We start from the raw sequence: 15754 nt of genomic DNA, 5'->3' as shown, positions 1-15754 counted from the left end.
AGAAAATGGGAATATGTTCAGTGGCTTGCATAACCCAAAGGTAATCATGAAGAATTTGGAAGATGGTCTTCAATGGGCTCTCTCAGGTTGGAAGTGATATCAGATAGGCATCTGCTCTAACATCCCACTCAGAGTTAATAGTGAATTCAGCATTTAGACCAGATTGCTCAGGGCTTCTTTGGGTCAGGTATTTAAAGCCTCCTTGGCAAAAACTCCACAACTTCCTGGGCAGCCTGTCCCAGTGCTTTGCTGTCCTCACAGAGATCCTTGGACAATTTGTTCCTGTTGGAACTTCTCCTCTTTTAGTCTGGGACTGTTGTTTCTCATTCATCTACCATGCCCCAGCGTCAGAGGAATTTGCATTCTTGCTAACTTCCCTGTGGATATGGACAGACTGCTGTAAGGTGTTCCCAAAGCCATCATGTCTGTAGGTTGAACAACCTGTCTCTTGCAGCTTCTGCTCACAGGGCAGGAGTGCCAGCCCCGGCCATTCTGTTGGCCTTCACTCAACTCACTCCAGTTTACCAATGTCTTACACTGGGAACCAAAATTGGGAGGATTTAAAATGTGACCTAATGAATAGCAGATAAAGGTGAGGTATAATCATTTTCCTTTGTCAATTGGCTGCAATGTTGTTTTGTTTTGTTTTGAAAGCCCAGGAAGCCAGGACGCTGCTGACACATGCTTAGATACAAACATATATTGATGTAGTACCAGACTCTTGTGCTACACCTCAAGGATCTGCAGGCAAACACTGGTTCTGAGCCAAAAATAGCATCTTTGTCTAGACAATCTTGGATATTTTGTGACAAAATATGTCAAAGCTACCTAGCTGTCTGACTTCAACCCCAATAAATCAGATGGTTTCACAGCAAGCAAGTCTACTGTATAGCACATGTGCCAAGTTTATATTTACTGTGCAAGTATAAAATTACTTTGATGCTTCCCCTTTTTACTTGGCTAAAGGATAAGATATACTTAAGAAAATCTTTCCTAAATAAAAAAAAAAAAAAAAAACTTTTCCACAGAGTTGCCCCTTATTGATGGAAACTGGCTAGGAAACTGTTTAAAAGAAGAAACCCAGAAAATACTGGATGAGCTCTAATGACCTTAACAGGCAACCTAGCCCCTGATAAGACACAGGTGAACTAAATACAAAACAAGAGGAACAGTCTTGCCCTTAAGGGGTCACAGCTGTGGGTAATTAAGGTAAAGGTGATAAAAGGGGTGGGTTGGCCACTCAGAGAAAACCTTGAGGAAGAGGACCTTGTGGAAGTAGGGGACTCTTTTCCCTTCTCTCCTTGAGTATCAAGAGCCATTTGGAGCTGGAAGGTAAGAACCTTGCCCTCTCCTCCCCTTGAGTACGAAGAGTCTCTTAAAAATGGAAGGTAACAAACTTTCCTCTCTCCTGGAATACAAAGAAGAATTTGGAAATGGGAGAAAAGGAGCTTGCTCTCCTCCCCTTGAGTATGAAGTTTTTTGGAAATGGAAGGTAAGAAACTTGCTCTCCTATCCTTTCCTCTCCTATCCTGTCTTACAGAGGAATCTCTGCTGTGATGCCTGTAGCATTTCTTTCTCCTCTTTCTCACTGAACTTTGGGTCTTCAGAGCTGTTTCCCTCACATATCCTTATTCCTCTCACAGATGCTGTTGGGATGCAGTGTTTTTCTCCTTCTCAATTATGCTGTCCCAGAGGCTCTGCCACTGCTGCTGGTGGGCTTAGCTGTGGCCAGTGGCATTGGCTCCATTTGTTGTAGCGAAAGCTTCTGGCAACATCCTGTAGAATCCTACAGGCAACATTCAGACGACCTAAGGCGTTCCAAGTGATGGACTGTTGCCTTAATTTGGGCCTGTTTAAACTAAAGTAGAGAAGATGGAGTAAGGATATGATAAAAGTCTTCAAATATTTGGAAAACTGAGGCAAACTACCAGGAATTCTTTTTTTAGCATGCCCATGTAGTAGAAATAATGAGCTTATATTGCACAGATTAGATGTTAGGAAAACCTTTCTAGCATAAAGGATGCTGGTAAGTTTCTGTAGACTGCTGGAAAATTTATGCTGTTCATAGGCATATTTGATGAGTTCTCACAGCTATGTTGGATGAATATCTGTTAATAATGGACTTTTAGAACTACTGTGGATTAGAGGTAGGTGTTGGACTGGATCAGCGACTAGGGGAACCCTTCGGATTCCTTCCAGGATCCTAAGGTCTCCCCTAGTCCCTGATCCCTTCCATGTGTTTCTGCGTACTTAAATGCCTTGTGGAGCCCGATCAGCTGGGAGGAAAATTATTTCTCTATCATCAGACAAAAACTTCAATAACTAGCAAACAAAAACAGTTATCAGCTAGATGATGAGTCCTTGAGAACACATTTAAAGACCAAGAGAGGTACTAAGACTGGGTTATAATGGCATCAGTTATTATTTTGTATAATAGGAAAGTAACTTGTGGAGAACAAAGTAAGAGTTTATGTTGCAGGAGCACCCTTGACCCATTTTCTGGAGCTGGGATTCTCACAGAGATAATACCGAGATATTGGAAAGAGTTTACTGTGCTTCCAGAAGATTGACACCCAGATGACTTACAAGAAACAACATGTGGATGAAGAAATTGGTAGAATTGGATAGTGGGAGGATGAGCTCATTCACAGAATAGCTATCAACCAATGAATCTATTCTTGGCCAAGCATTACTGTCTGGCAGTGCTTGGTAGGCCTTGTGGCAAAAGCAAGCCTTGAGATGGGACGAAATCCAAATTTAATACCTCTTTGAGTTAAACACACTCTAATCTTATTAAATTATTAGGGGAATTTCAGGGAATTTTAGCGGGACAGGTGAAGGAGCAAGCGGTAACGCTCAGTGGACTATTTTCTGCAGAAACCTGTTCTTACTGCAGGAAAGGCACCAAGGAGGGGAGAGCAAATTCCTCCTTGTGCTGGCTGCAGTGGCAGCACACTGGTGTTGGTCAGTGAGAGGCTTGGATGTGCCCAAGCAGAGTGTGTCCTCCTTGGGCATCTGTTTAAAGGGGGACGGCAGGGTGTGCCCTGGCCAAGGTTATTCCACCACCTTTGCCATGCACAATTAAAGAACCCAATGGCTTCAGTGCTGGAAATTACTCTCAGAACCCTTAGGTTCCAGAACTGATTCTCACAGATTTTAAGTTTAGCCATAATGAGGTAGTTCACTGTCATTTTTGTCTTTTTCTTCTTAAATAAAATTTGTTTGCTTATTACAGCAAGATTTTGAGGATTGGTGAATTACATGTAGAGTTTGAAAATAAATTGCTGGTCATTGTTGTCAATAAAACTATGAAAACCTATATCTGAGTACTATATAACAAACATTAATTACATGAATTATTTCAGGAATATATGTGGGGAACACATTTTTTCTTTCTACTTTTAGAATTAGCTTTATTTGCATTTCATTTTATTTGTGTTATTCTTTGGGCTATTTAAAAATCCTTTGGAGTTAAACATGACAAGTTGTATGTGTGCATTGGAATATGATTTACCACATTTTTCCCATGCTATGAGTGTATGAATTCCTGCTTACATAAGAAAATATTTGAACATAAAAAGCAATAATTTGGAATCAGATTGTGCAGGATGAATCATGAGACAAAATCTCCTTAGAGATCCAAAAACATATTCTGGTATTTCTGCCAGAGTGTTTTCATAAAATATTTTTTTCTTGAAAGGAAGTGCTCAGAAGGTAATAAATAAAAATCATAATAAAAGGCAAGCAAAAGTTGCAACTTGATTTTGCAAATTGTCTGTGTTAAATGAAAGAAGAAATATACCTTTGTCCTCATATAGATTACTTTTCCAAGCCCCTCCTGAATCACAGTTAAAGAAAAAGCTTCTATTTTGGTGTCTCACTTCTTTTGTTGCTTAAATATAAATAGAATTATTAGATAGTGGAATAAAGTAACCTACAGCCTTCATGCTTTTTTTTTCTTTTTTTTTTAATGCCAAAACTATCCAAATTCCCATGTCCCTTATAATCAGTGTGACAAAATCATGGGCTGCAAGTTCTCAGCTTGCTTTCTTTCTTACATTGTATTCCTGTGCTAAAAGCATCAGCCTGTCTTCACCCGCCAGCCAGTTTCTGTAGGAAATGCTGCTTGAAGTTTCCACTCCTGTGTTAGTCTCACCAGGATCACAAGGGAGATACAATATAATGAGTCTAACACGTGCCTCCAGGAAAACACTGCAGGAGGACCCCCATACGTCTCTGATGGGACTCTTGCTAAAATTGAAATGTGCCAAAAATGAATGTGGCTGTTTTTCTGAGAAAAGGAAATACTTTTCTTTTTCTATCCCTTCGGAATGAGGTAAGGGAGGCCACATTTAAAATGTGCTTTATGTACAAAATAAAAAAAAAAAGACTGCAGGTTTAAAATTGTGCGCCTATAAAATAGTAAGTCTCTGGCAGTTTTGAGTTGATAGAAGCATGATAGAAATGGTAATGTTGAAATTTTGTGGGATTTGCTGTTGAAGTTATCCGAAAGAGTAGTTCCCTGTAACTGGACCTATACTAGACCCTCAGTTTATATATAAGATTTGATGAATTTTTCAGTTAACAAATTAAATTTAAAAAATGTATCAAAACATTCAAATTTATATTTTAAAATCATTTTTTTTAATTTAAGGCTATTATCCATTTGATAATATTGGATAGTTTTTAATATTTTAAATATTTTTTAATATTGCACAATATTTCAAAAGAAAAAATAACCTCAAAGCTGAGTGTTTCTTTTTAAAAAATTGATAGTCCCAGTTAGGATACACAGGCTCATTTCTTGCTTGTGGGAAAAGCTTAATGCTTCAATTTTTCAGTTCAACTTTTTGAGATCATAAAAATTCTAGAAATACAGGAAATCTGTTTTCCACTCCTGCACGCAGAGGCACAAACCTGTGGCCATGCAGCGCATTATTTATTGGGGGAAAAAAAAGGCATTATATTATAATAGTACTGTTTTACCAATGGATGTGCAAATACCTTCATGACATCAGGGAGGTTACTGTTAGTACATAAGAGTTAGGAGCTAAGAAAAAAGCTGCTTAGCAAACATGCTGGGTTATCAACTTGAATGGCAGTCCCTGTTGTTCACCTTTCTGTAGTGGGGAGGGGGGCTACATATGGTGCATGTTGGAAAGTTCTTAAACCCAAACAAAGTGAGCCCAAAAGTCCTTTCAATTTCTCTTGCATGGTTTGTGTATGGAGGTTTTTTGGGGGGGGTTGAACGGTGGTGTTGTAAAATAATTATATTGATCTTCATCTCTATTATTTTCATTGCGCTGTCCACGATCATATTTGCCCCAAATAATTCTGGATCTACTGGCTCACTTCAGGTAAGTTTGCTAGAGGAGTTAGGTAGTTGAAAGAGCAGAGACCTTGTCAACGTCTCCACACAGGAGAGGGCACTGGCGTGAGCTTTCCCTTGGTACATGCCAGGAAATTCACAGGATACAGAAGCAACCAGAATCACTGAAATTGCAGGGAAAAGAAGAAATTAGAGTTTACAGCTTGCTATAAGCCACTATTTGAGCTTTACCCAATGAAAAAATGCATAGAAATTATCTCTAGCACTAGCAAGCTACTTATTTCAGCCAACCTGTCCTTTTCTTTTCTTTCCCTCCCCACGCCAATCTCCTGTAAGCGCAAAGCCTGTTTGCAAGCAAGCTGATTCCAAAGCAAAATCTTACGGTGACCTAGAAAGAATGGGGATGCCACATAGGGAATATAGTGGAAAAACTGATATAGCAAAGTGCTGTGTGGTGGGAAGGTAGCTGCTTGGAGAGCACAGCAGAGGGCTGACCATCATTCAGTGCTGCAGACTGTCCTGGGACACTGAGCTGGCTACAAGTGTCTTCATGCCAGCAGGCAGCCTAGAGCTGAATAAGTGGCCTGGGAATGGCTGTATCCGCTTTTAGGTACATTTTCTTCATTTCAGAGATTGTATTATGAAGCCGGAGGGAGTGCTTCAGGCAGAATATATAAATTAACTGGTTACTGAACTGTGTAGGAGGGACTGAAGTCCTGAAAATGGAAGCTTACAATAAAACCTCTGTCTGTGTGCTGCAGAACGGCGTTCAAACTGCCCAGGTCAAACCTCACACACTATTTCCAGCAGACGAAAGTGGTGGCCTAGAACAGCTCAGGAGACTGAACTGGTGAAAACAGAATCTTGGCTCACCACATGGTTTTTCAACAATTGTGTTAATGTAAGATTTCCAGCAGACATGGGTGGAAGATTCAGGATGTGAATCAAAAGACACTCTCATGCTATCCCAGAGTTTGGAAATGGAGTTTGGCTGTAAGTCCATTATAAAAAAAGGCAATTTTGTAGCACTCAAATCCTGTTCAAGCTATCAAGTGTCCTCCAAAATTTAGAGGTATCTGGATCAAGCCTTCTTGCTATGGGCCCTCTCTAATTTTCACAGAGTATTCTAAACTTCTGAATCTCCCTTCTGTCCTACTTTTCTTTCCTGATTGTATTTTGAGTCTATAGCCTTTATTTTTCTTGTCTGTTTAAAAATGTCAGTTGGGGTTTTACCAGGGAGTTTTATTACTTTGGAATGCACTAAGTTTTGTTTATCTGGTCTTCTTTCTCCATGTCCTCTCCCCACCTCCCTGTCCCCACTTACCCCTCCCCAGTCTGTTCAACAAATTTATTTTGTTCTTTAACTGCAGTTCCAAGGAATAAGCAGCAGTCACATACATTTAGCATTTTAGTCACATTACACTATCTGCTCACAACTAGATACAGCCAAATACTGTTTGTGCTCTACACTACCAAGAAGTTAGGGTTTTTTTTAATTTCAAAGCATCTAAGTGTATTCATGTTGCAGTAATTTTGAACTATTTCTCCTGCAAATGTTTTTAATTCCAATTACAATATGGAATTATATATGGATGATAGAAAAATGCTATGACAAAGATATTCTAAAGCAGAATCCATGACAAGCAGAATTTTCAACAGTACTTAGTACTTGCCTTTGTATATGTACAGAATGTGTGTTTATAGTGCAGCTGAGTTCATTAACTGATGATTTTATTATCTATAAAAGCACTGAGTCATCTCATCTGCATGCTAGAAAAATACTAATCTACTTAATCCAGCACATAGTCTTCAGCAGCAGCCTAAGCAGCGTGAAGACACAGGTCAAGAGGAATATCAGATTTTTACACTTTTACACAATGGGTCTGAACACAAAAAGCAATAGTGAAGCATGTATAGCCTGTTTCAGAATTATGTGTAGGGAACAAAAGATGTGTCTGAACAACCCCAGCTTCATGGGTACAACCCTAACAATCTAGAAGTAAAACTAGTGTTAAATTGCTTTTATTTAGCCATACAACAGTGACAAATACAATATTAATATGTTAATGTACATCTGTATGTGAAATGGACCCTTTCTCCTGGAATAAGGCAAAAAACCTAGAGTGCTTTTTGTCAAAATATTGAGATCTATTTATTACATTTAAATACACCATCTTTGACTCTAGGTGCCAGAAAAGTTTAAAGTATGTTCTTTGCCACAAATACAGTGGTGACTGTTTAAATAGAAAGAAATGAAAAAAAAAATTTAAAAACTCTGAGAAGGTGAAGAATGAAGGATCACTTTTTTTTTGATTGCAGTAGCATTTATCAGTACAGGGCCTTACTAGCATAGAGATTTTGATTATGCTCATACAGTGCTTAACACACTCATCTAAATTTGCTCGGCGTTTTCCAAATTCAGCTGTATAAAGTGTGTGCATAGAGGTTTCCTCTGCTAACAGAGGATATTAACAAGTTTGCATGTTCAATTGCTCAAGTAGTAGGGAGTTGCATTCTGTAAGTCTGTCAGCAAGAATTGGTGAGTGCCTTATGTATCTATGTTGAAAGATTTACTCAATCACACAATCCTATGCTTCTCTTTCTGCATAACCTTTTCAATATTTATTGATAGACACTATTCTTGGAGTTTGCAATTAATCTCAATTAATGCTTTTGGTTGTTGTTCCAAGTTATCTGAAGCACAGTCTGAATGCATGAAATTATGCATTGTTAATTTCCTCAAAAGTGCATTTTAAAAAAATAATTATCAGTGCAATTTCAAATTGTCACCATACCAGTGAAACAAATGAAGTGCTGGCATCCCGGAAACCAATGCGCAGAGAAATTAACCTAAATGCATCAATTTATTTTTGGGAAATCTGAGATGTCTAAGGCCTGATTAGAAATTAGACATTCCAATACCATGAATTATCTTGATCTATGCAACATGGAATGGCTGCAGTCACATCTGACCAGCACCTATGTAATTCAAAACTCAGCTTTCAAAGTAGGCATCCAGAAAATCAGTTCATTTGGAGTTAAACAGAGCTTGTGCCTATCTCTGACGAGTCACATACAAAAAGCTTACACGATAATTCAAAGGCCATAATTTGAGTGTCTTTTCATGGAGATTAGAAAGCCTTGGAGCTATAACAATAAAGGTTACTAAACTTGTATCTTGTCAAACATGACTTAAACAATTTTTTTCGGCTTCCCTCTAAAAATTGCACTCTTGGAAATAGTCAAACCCATTTTATTGAAATTAGGGATAACATATAATTCAGTCCACAAAAGAAAACACTAAACAATTCAAGCAATAATAATTTGTCAGTGTCAGAAGTGAAGAAAAGTGGGATTGTGCAAAAGGCTTCAGTGAACAGTGGTTAGCAGGAGAGCTTATTGCAATGCTTGCAATAATACACATCTCAGAAGTCACCTGTCTCAATAGCAAAAATGAGAGTAAAAGGATCAGTAAATTATACTGCAAATACAGAAAGAAGGATGCTATACTTCTTTCTCCCCCTGTGATCAGGCAGGAATGACTAGACTGACTATTGAGACAGGTCCTGCATTTTTGTGTAGGCCTGCAAAGCTTCTCCTCCAGTGGATAACTGATTTGCTCACAGGGACTATAGCATTATACACAGCCATTTGAGAATGGCAGGTCAGCAAGTTGATTCCCTGAAGGCTGCTCAAACTAAAAGTTTGCTTCAAGCCTGAGAAGCTTGCTAGAAGGAAAATACTGTGGGAAAAGACTGTATTTATTTGCTTCCTTTTACTTTAATATCACATAGTCCTCATTCTCAAATATAGCTGCACTGAGCTTCAAAGGTTGGCAAATAGAAATAGATTTGCTAGCCTCCAAATAAAGCTGTATTCTTTCTTCTTCATATCTCACCTGGCATTGACAAGTGTTTCCCAGGCTGACGCTCACTTGTACAGAGCTGTGCTTGAGAGGATGCCCAAATGCATGCTATGGAAAGGTGGGTAGTAAATCCAGCTGTGGGTAGCAGGAGTCAAATATGTTTTATCCTCCCTTCCCTGCTTAGAAACATGGGGAGCAAAAGCAATGAAGAACAAGGTTAACTCAGGTTTGCCTCTTCTATCTGCAATCAAAGCTCACCTGTGATGTGGACCTGATGCTGTTTTAATTCTTGGGCTGAAGTAGTTTAATTGACTACTGTAGGAAACTGGAAGGAGGAAGGGAGGCCTTCCTGTTGCCTGGACTTCTGTTTCAGTGGAGAAATTGAGCTGATTAACTTGCTGGTTTCCCTTTTCACACCCCTCGGCAGACATTCAAACAGCAAGGACGCTGTTGGGTCTGCTTTGGCAATGTTCTCCATGTCTCTCGGTGTGTTTAGTTACAAACTTCACTGAAAACCTGCTGTCAACAGTAGTTTACCATGCAACACTGAATTTCTAATGCAAAGACAGCTTTGGAAGAAAAGCTTTTTGTGCATTTTTCTTCTATGGACAAGGTACCCTTTGGGTAGAAAAAGCTGGATTCTAAAAGGCTGGGATTTGAGGATAGTGATATCCTTAGAAAAGACTGTCTAGGAACACACTAATGCATGCTCCTGATCCAAAGGGAAAAAAATAAGTAACTGAAAATTCATTTGAAGAAAATACAGTTTTGTCTTGTTGAGGAGAGGGATCTAAGCATCAGATTGTTTCATTTAAAATAGTTAGCTTGAAGGTAGTATTACTTTTATTGTCTAAAGCCCTGAACTAGAAAGCCTTTAACAATATGGAGAACTTCAAGCATATAATGTCAAGGTTCTAATTACCTCTTACAAATTAAGCTAAGTTTCCCAGGCAAGTAAGTAAAAAAGAAAACAACTCCCACAAAAGAGAATAACTGTTTGGTTTTTTTTCTTGGTCTTTTTTTAATCCACTATGAACTCATCTGTTATTATGACTTTGCATTTGTTAAAAATTTTGAAAGGATTTTCCTAGAAGTCTCAAAAATTATGATAATGCCATGGTGTTAGAATTCTTGGGGTTGCCTAAATTCTTCCAGTCCCTAATTTTTTAAAGGAATATTTACTGTGAAAGGAGGCACGAGAGGAGCATCCTGTTCCAAGTATTGAAGAAAGACAGAACAATAGTTCTCTTTGCTACAGGTAGCTCATACAAGTATCACCCTGTTGTTATGCAGTGACAGCCCAAAATAACACAGCTGAGAGTTCCTTTGCTCCATACTCTGTTCTGTGGGACGCTTTGTGCAGCACATAGTCACAGAGGTGAACCCTTCAGACTCAGCTTGGTTCTGTGGTGCTAGGCAGCAGTTTGCTAGAGCCTGTCAGAAAATGGAGAAGCTTATTCATTCAGTTTGAAACCATCAGACCGCCCCTGGATATTTCTAGCCTTACACTCTGGGAGTGTATAGTAACTGCCTGGAGTTTCTCAACAGCAGCTAACACACTCTGCCTCCAAAGTTGTCCAGAAAGGACAACTTAATCCAAAAAGGTGGATTAAGTTTCTAGGAAGCTAAGACATTATTTCTGAGTCGAGATATGATAACATAACCCACCCCAGCCAGGTTTGAGGTTCAGCTGCAGGTGTAGGTTGTGGGTATTTTGCAAGTGTGTCTCACTGTGACAGTCTGGATTTATAATGGATCCAAGGATCATTTTTTCTCTCTAAATTAAATGTATACTTTCTTCATGCAGAGCATATGCAACAACCTAACATTAATGAGCACCTTTTCACAAGAAGTAATATAATTCTGAAGTTCAAATCATTAAGTATAATCATGAAGGAATGTCTGACTAAATAAACAAATAACATCTACGATTTTATATGCCTGACTCTGCATGTTCTAGTGGGTTTTGACAGGTGTAGGATTACCTGTGACCATGATAAATGGTGATTTAAAAAAATTTAGAAATTAATAAAAATAAGTAGGGCATCTGGGCATTATGTCACCTTCATTTAATGCTCTCAGGAAAGAGGAAAGTACGACAGGCTTCCGGGGACTTTGTAAAATCTCTTTTAAACTGTGTCAGGCAACACAGGAAGTTAAAATGTAGGTGGAAAACCCCATAGAATGTGAGATTTGTTTGAAAGCCTTATTACAGAGTTTGAAGCTAAAAATGCATAGTCAACCTTAAATTTAGAGGTTCTCTTTCCAATACTTGATTTATAGTATAGATTATTTTTAATATCTATATTCACTTCTATTGCTTTTTAATACACAGTCACAATAATTGGCTGCTACAGGTTTGATCCTGCTGTGAATGCTACTGAATGTGTTTATTTACTATGATAACCTAACAAAGCTGTCAAGACGCTGATTTATGGTAGTGATCAGCTTGATATTTTCATTTTCTTTTCACGTGGGAAGGCACTGCCTGCACAATATCAGCTGCTTGCAAATTAATTCCTGCCTTCACCCTTTTGCCTAGGGCATAACTATCCTTCCCTAACCTCAACGCAAAAGAAGATTTCTTGTTAAGTGGATTCAATTGCAGTTTGACTCCTGCTTCTCCAGTTCCACTGCAGTCATCTGAGAGTCAGGGAGTGAGGGAACACATGGTTAGAGGAGAGGAGCAAATAGATCCATCTGCCCTGATGGCAGATGTGTTGTGTGAGCCTCTAAAAACCATGTCAACTACTTGTTCTTCCCCGAGCTCAAGGGGAGAGTGAATGGGCAGCATTCACAATCTATATGCTGAACTGAAACTGGGCTGTTTTAGAAAAGAAGTTGAGAAGTTGTACAAAACCAGCAAAATAAAGTTATGTTCCCCTTGGAAACAGTTTTTAAACTTAGAATGGAAGGTAATTGAGCATTTTACATGGTTAAGAGCCTAGGTTTATGCTTATGGGGTGGTCTTCTAACAGTGTATATTTTTGATTGATGTTTTATGAATACATGTTGGTTTAAACAGAGACTCCAGAATACTTGACTGGCAAAAGAATCTATATTTGAGAAGTTACTTAGGGATCACCAGTTCAGGATGGATCTGATTCACCATAAGTGGAAGTAGAACTTGTAGAAAGCGTTCAGGTTTCCTCGGTACTCTCATAAATTAAAGACTATTATTTTGGCGAAGGACTGTGTGAGGACCTAAGAAATAGTTTCTCATAATAGAGATGAGGAAAAATAGTAAATTCTTTCTATTCATAACTTTTGCCTTGAACTTTTAATGATGCAGTTAAAGTGAGACCCTATATTCAGCAACTCTTACTTCAGAGTCATCAAGGAAAAGCACACAGTTGCTTTCAGTAATTCCTTAACAGTTTCACTGTTCTATACTTTGGGTCTCTGTAAGAAATTACTTGGTTTCCATTCATGCCCTATCATAACTCATAGTGCAAAGTTTTTAAAAATAATTCTCCTGGCCAAGTGCAGATTGCAAACTGTTATGTAATGCTCCAGTGACGTGGTAGTGGGATTTTTCCAGCATTGCTGAATGGGTCATTGTTAACATTTGGGGGGCGATTTGCAGCAACTCTTGAAGAGTTGGGTTATGATATTAGCAATACTACCTCAGTATGCCATCTTGATATTTCATGAGTTCAGCTGATTTTTTTAAACTGAACTTCTACACTAGTCAGGTTATAAGTTTCTCCTTCATAATTTTCATTCCATGAATCACTGAAACAGGCCCCAACTTGGTATGAATGTTCTACCTGCCACTTGCTTACAAAGATATAATTGGCACTGTTTCAGCAGTTAAGCACAAGGGTTTAGCTGGAACATTTCACCACACTCAACAAAACTCACCTGGCTTCCAAGTTGCAAAACTTGTTAGCTAGCAATTTTTCAAGATCCTGAGTAAACAAGAATTATCTAAATTCACTATGGCCACTAATGGTTCCTTGATCTGCTAGCTATAACAGTCTGTGTAAGTTTCTGCACTTACCTGTTTCTCCATGAAAATTTTACTCTTAAGTGAGAGGCTCTTCAGCTTGACTTTATAAAAATGTCCTGGTTCAATTAAGCTTCATTTTACCCATCATAACTGGTATCTCAGTTTGCAACTTCTATCCTAACTCAGATGATCTTTGACTAATTGTTTCTCACTTCTTCTCTTTTGTGGGTACTTTTTCAATTAGGTGGAAAGAAAGTGAAAGTAATATTTTTCACTCTGCTTCAAATCCTGTTTTTTTTTTCCTGCAAAAGGCTTATCCGCCTGCAGACTTTCCTTTTACATTCAAGAAAAACAAATGTGAGATGAACGAAAGACCATGTGAATTGTAGCTGTGAAAATAAAATCAGTGAAAGTCAAGACAAATTATTACGTTTTCTACTTGTGTGAACAACCATGGTTTGCCTACACTGGACTGCTTTTCTTTTTTTCACTAATTGCCTTCAATTACCTGAATGCCAATTTACTCAAGGCAATTAACACATCTCTAAAAGTTAGTTTGGGTAGATATATTTCAGCATAAGAATTCTTGTGTTCCAACTCAGTGAAGTCCAAGAATAAAAAGCATGAGTGTCTTGGAAATATCTAGTCTATATATATATTTTTAAATAAACTAGTTGATAGGACATAAGTTAAAACCTCCATGAAGAAAAACAGGCTAAAACCCCCCCAAAGCTCAGCCCCTTGAGTAAGTCTCATTTTAGACAAAGGATTCACAATTGGAGTGGTGGAGAAAGAAAGCACAAAATTAATAAAAGTCACTGAAATGTAGCTGTAGTTAGATATAAAAACCTGGATATATTCTATATAGAGTTGTATAGGCCTATGAAGGGGGACCATGATTTGTGCATACAAAGGTCTTTGACATCAGTTCAGTGCTATTGAGACTTATGAAAGGAGATTTATCTACCTGTTTGCTGGGGCTAGAGTCTGTCCTGTTGTCTTAGGCTGCAAATGCAAGACATGGCCCGGGGATGTGTATTCTACTGCCATCTGTTAGAGGTGGGACAGCTATCTTCTGTTAATTTGGCTACCTGTTAAAACCAGGTGGGGCAGTTTTCTTTATCTCTTCCATGACCCATCCTCCCTCTGGAAAATCTCTGCTGTTAATGGGGCATTGACTCTCACTCCATGGCTCATAAAATTACACCATCCCATTGGGAGGTACTCTGCCCAGGAGGAGGAGCCAAGCATTCCTACATGGATATAACCTGAGATTCAGAACACCACAGGCAGTCTTTTCCCACTGGATTCCCAGAGGAAGACCAGATCCATCTACACCACCACTGGGCCTTCAGAGAAAGACTACACCCTTCTACAGGAGCACTACTTCAAAGGAACCACATCTGTCACTCCAGGAGGACTGCAGCCACCATTTAATGGGACTGCTACCAACACCCTGACCAAGAGGTTGTCAGGTTGTATACTGACTCTGTCAATGTTGTTTTGCATTACTGCATTTTTTTTTTCATTTTTCCTAATAAAGAACTGCTATTCCTACTCCCATATCTTTGCCTGAGAGCCCCTTTAACTTCAAAATTATAATGATTCAGAGGGAGGGGGTACATTCTGCATTTCAAGGGAAGCCCTGTTTTCCTTAGCAGACACCTGTCTTTTCAAACCAAGTCATCTATGCAATGCAAGCCCAAGACAATTTGTGAAGCAGGGCAAGAGATAAAAAAAGTTTTTGGTTTTTTTTTTTTAATACAATTGGCAAAGTAAAATTATTCCATACAGAAGGAACGTGTTTCATATTTAAAGAAGCTGGAGAGTGACAATTTAAGGCTAAACTATGGAACTAAACTTTCCTTTACAAAAGCAGATTAAAAGCAGCAAATGGCTTAGTCAGCAAACCACAGTTACTTGTTCCAGAAAAGAGGAGTTGTGTAGAATTTAAGCAAATTAACCACAGCCTTGGACACCTGATCACAGGAGTCCAAGAACTATAAAAATCACTGTTCCAAAACAGAATCATTGACTTGTGATCAATGGAGCACTCTTCAAACCCTGGCTGCTCTACCTCTGAAAATGCTAGCTGAAAAAAGTCCCCTTACATTTTTAAACAGAGAAACTGAACATGCACTGCAGAAGACAGGCCTATGGCAGTTTTTTGTATCCTTTAGAGGAAGTATGCCTGCAATTCCTTTGCTCTGAATACCAGTTAACACAAGCTGCTGGTTCCATCCATGCTGTCTGTAGGTTAAAGGCTTTTTGGACTTCGCCTTCTTTTATGATATCTATGTTTCTGTGATTTTTTTCCTTGGGCTATGGGTGTTTTTCTTCATATCATTAAATTAAGCAATCAGTAGGCAGGTTTTTCAGAAGGATGTCACAACACTTTCATGAACCTCAATGTGAGACAGTTTAGACTTCAAGAATATCTGTTTCTCTCTGGATCAGTTTTGAGGCTTAGTTCTGGGTATATCAAAGTAGATCTTGTGCCAGGTGCTCTGTACCTGAGCTTGGAATGTCAGAGGTAGATTTTGTTTCAGATTTCAAGGAAATTTCTGCTCTAAGTTTATAGGATAAAAAACTCAGAGCTTTATTAAAG

At 38.6% G+C, this 15754-nt stretch overlaps 1 long non-coding RNA gene across 1 annotated transcript; it reads left to right on the top strand.

Moving 5' to 3' along the window:
• The first annotated feature begins 1246 nt into the window (after positions 1-1246).
• LOC135443160 (uncharacterized) lies at positions 1247-3907 on the top strand. The gene is made up of 3 exons (XR_010438853.1): positions 1247-1332; positions 1422-1492; positions 1644-3907. It is a non-coding gene; the product is annotated as an uncharacterized LOC135443160 (long non-coding RNA).
• The last annotated feature ends 11847 nt before the right edge of the window (positions 3908-15754 follow it).

The sequence above is a fragment of the Zonotrichia leucophrys genome, chromosome 2 (assembly GCF_028769735.1).
Source record: "Zonotrichia leucophrys gambelii isolate GWCS_2022_RI chromosome 2, RI_Zleu_2.0, whole genome shotgun sequence".
NCBI classification, from domain to species: domain Eukaryota; kingdom Metazoa; phylum Chordata; class Aves; order Passeriformes; family Passerellidae; genus Zonotrichia; species Zonotrichia leucophrys.
Note: the sequence above shows the minus strand (reverse complement) of the source record. Positions and strands in the feature narration are given on the sequence as shown.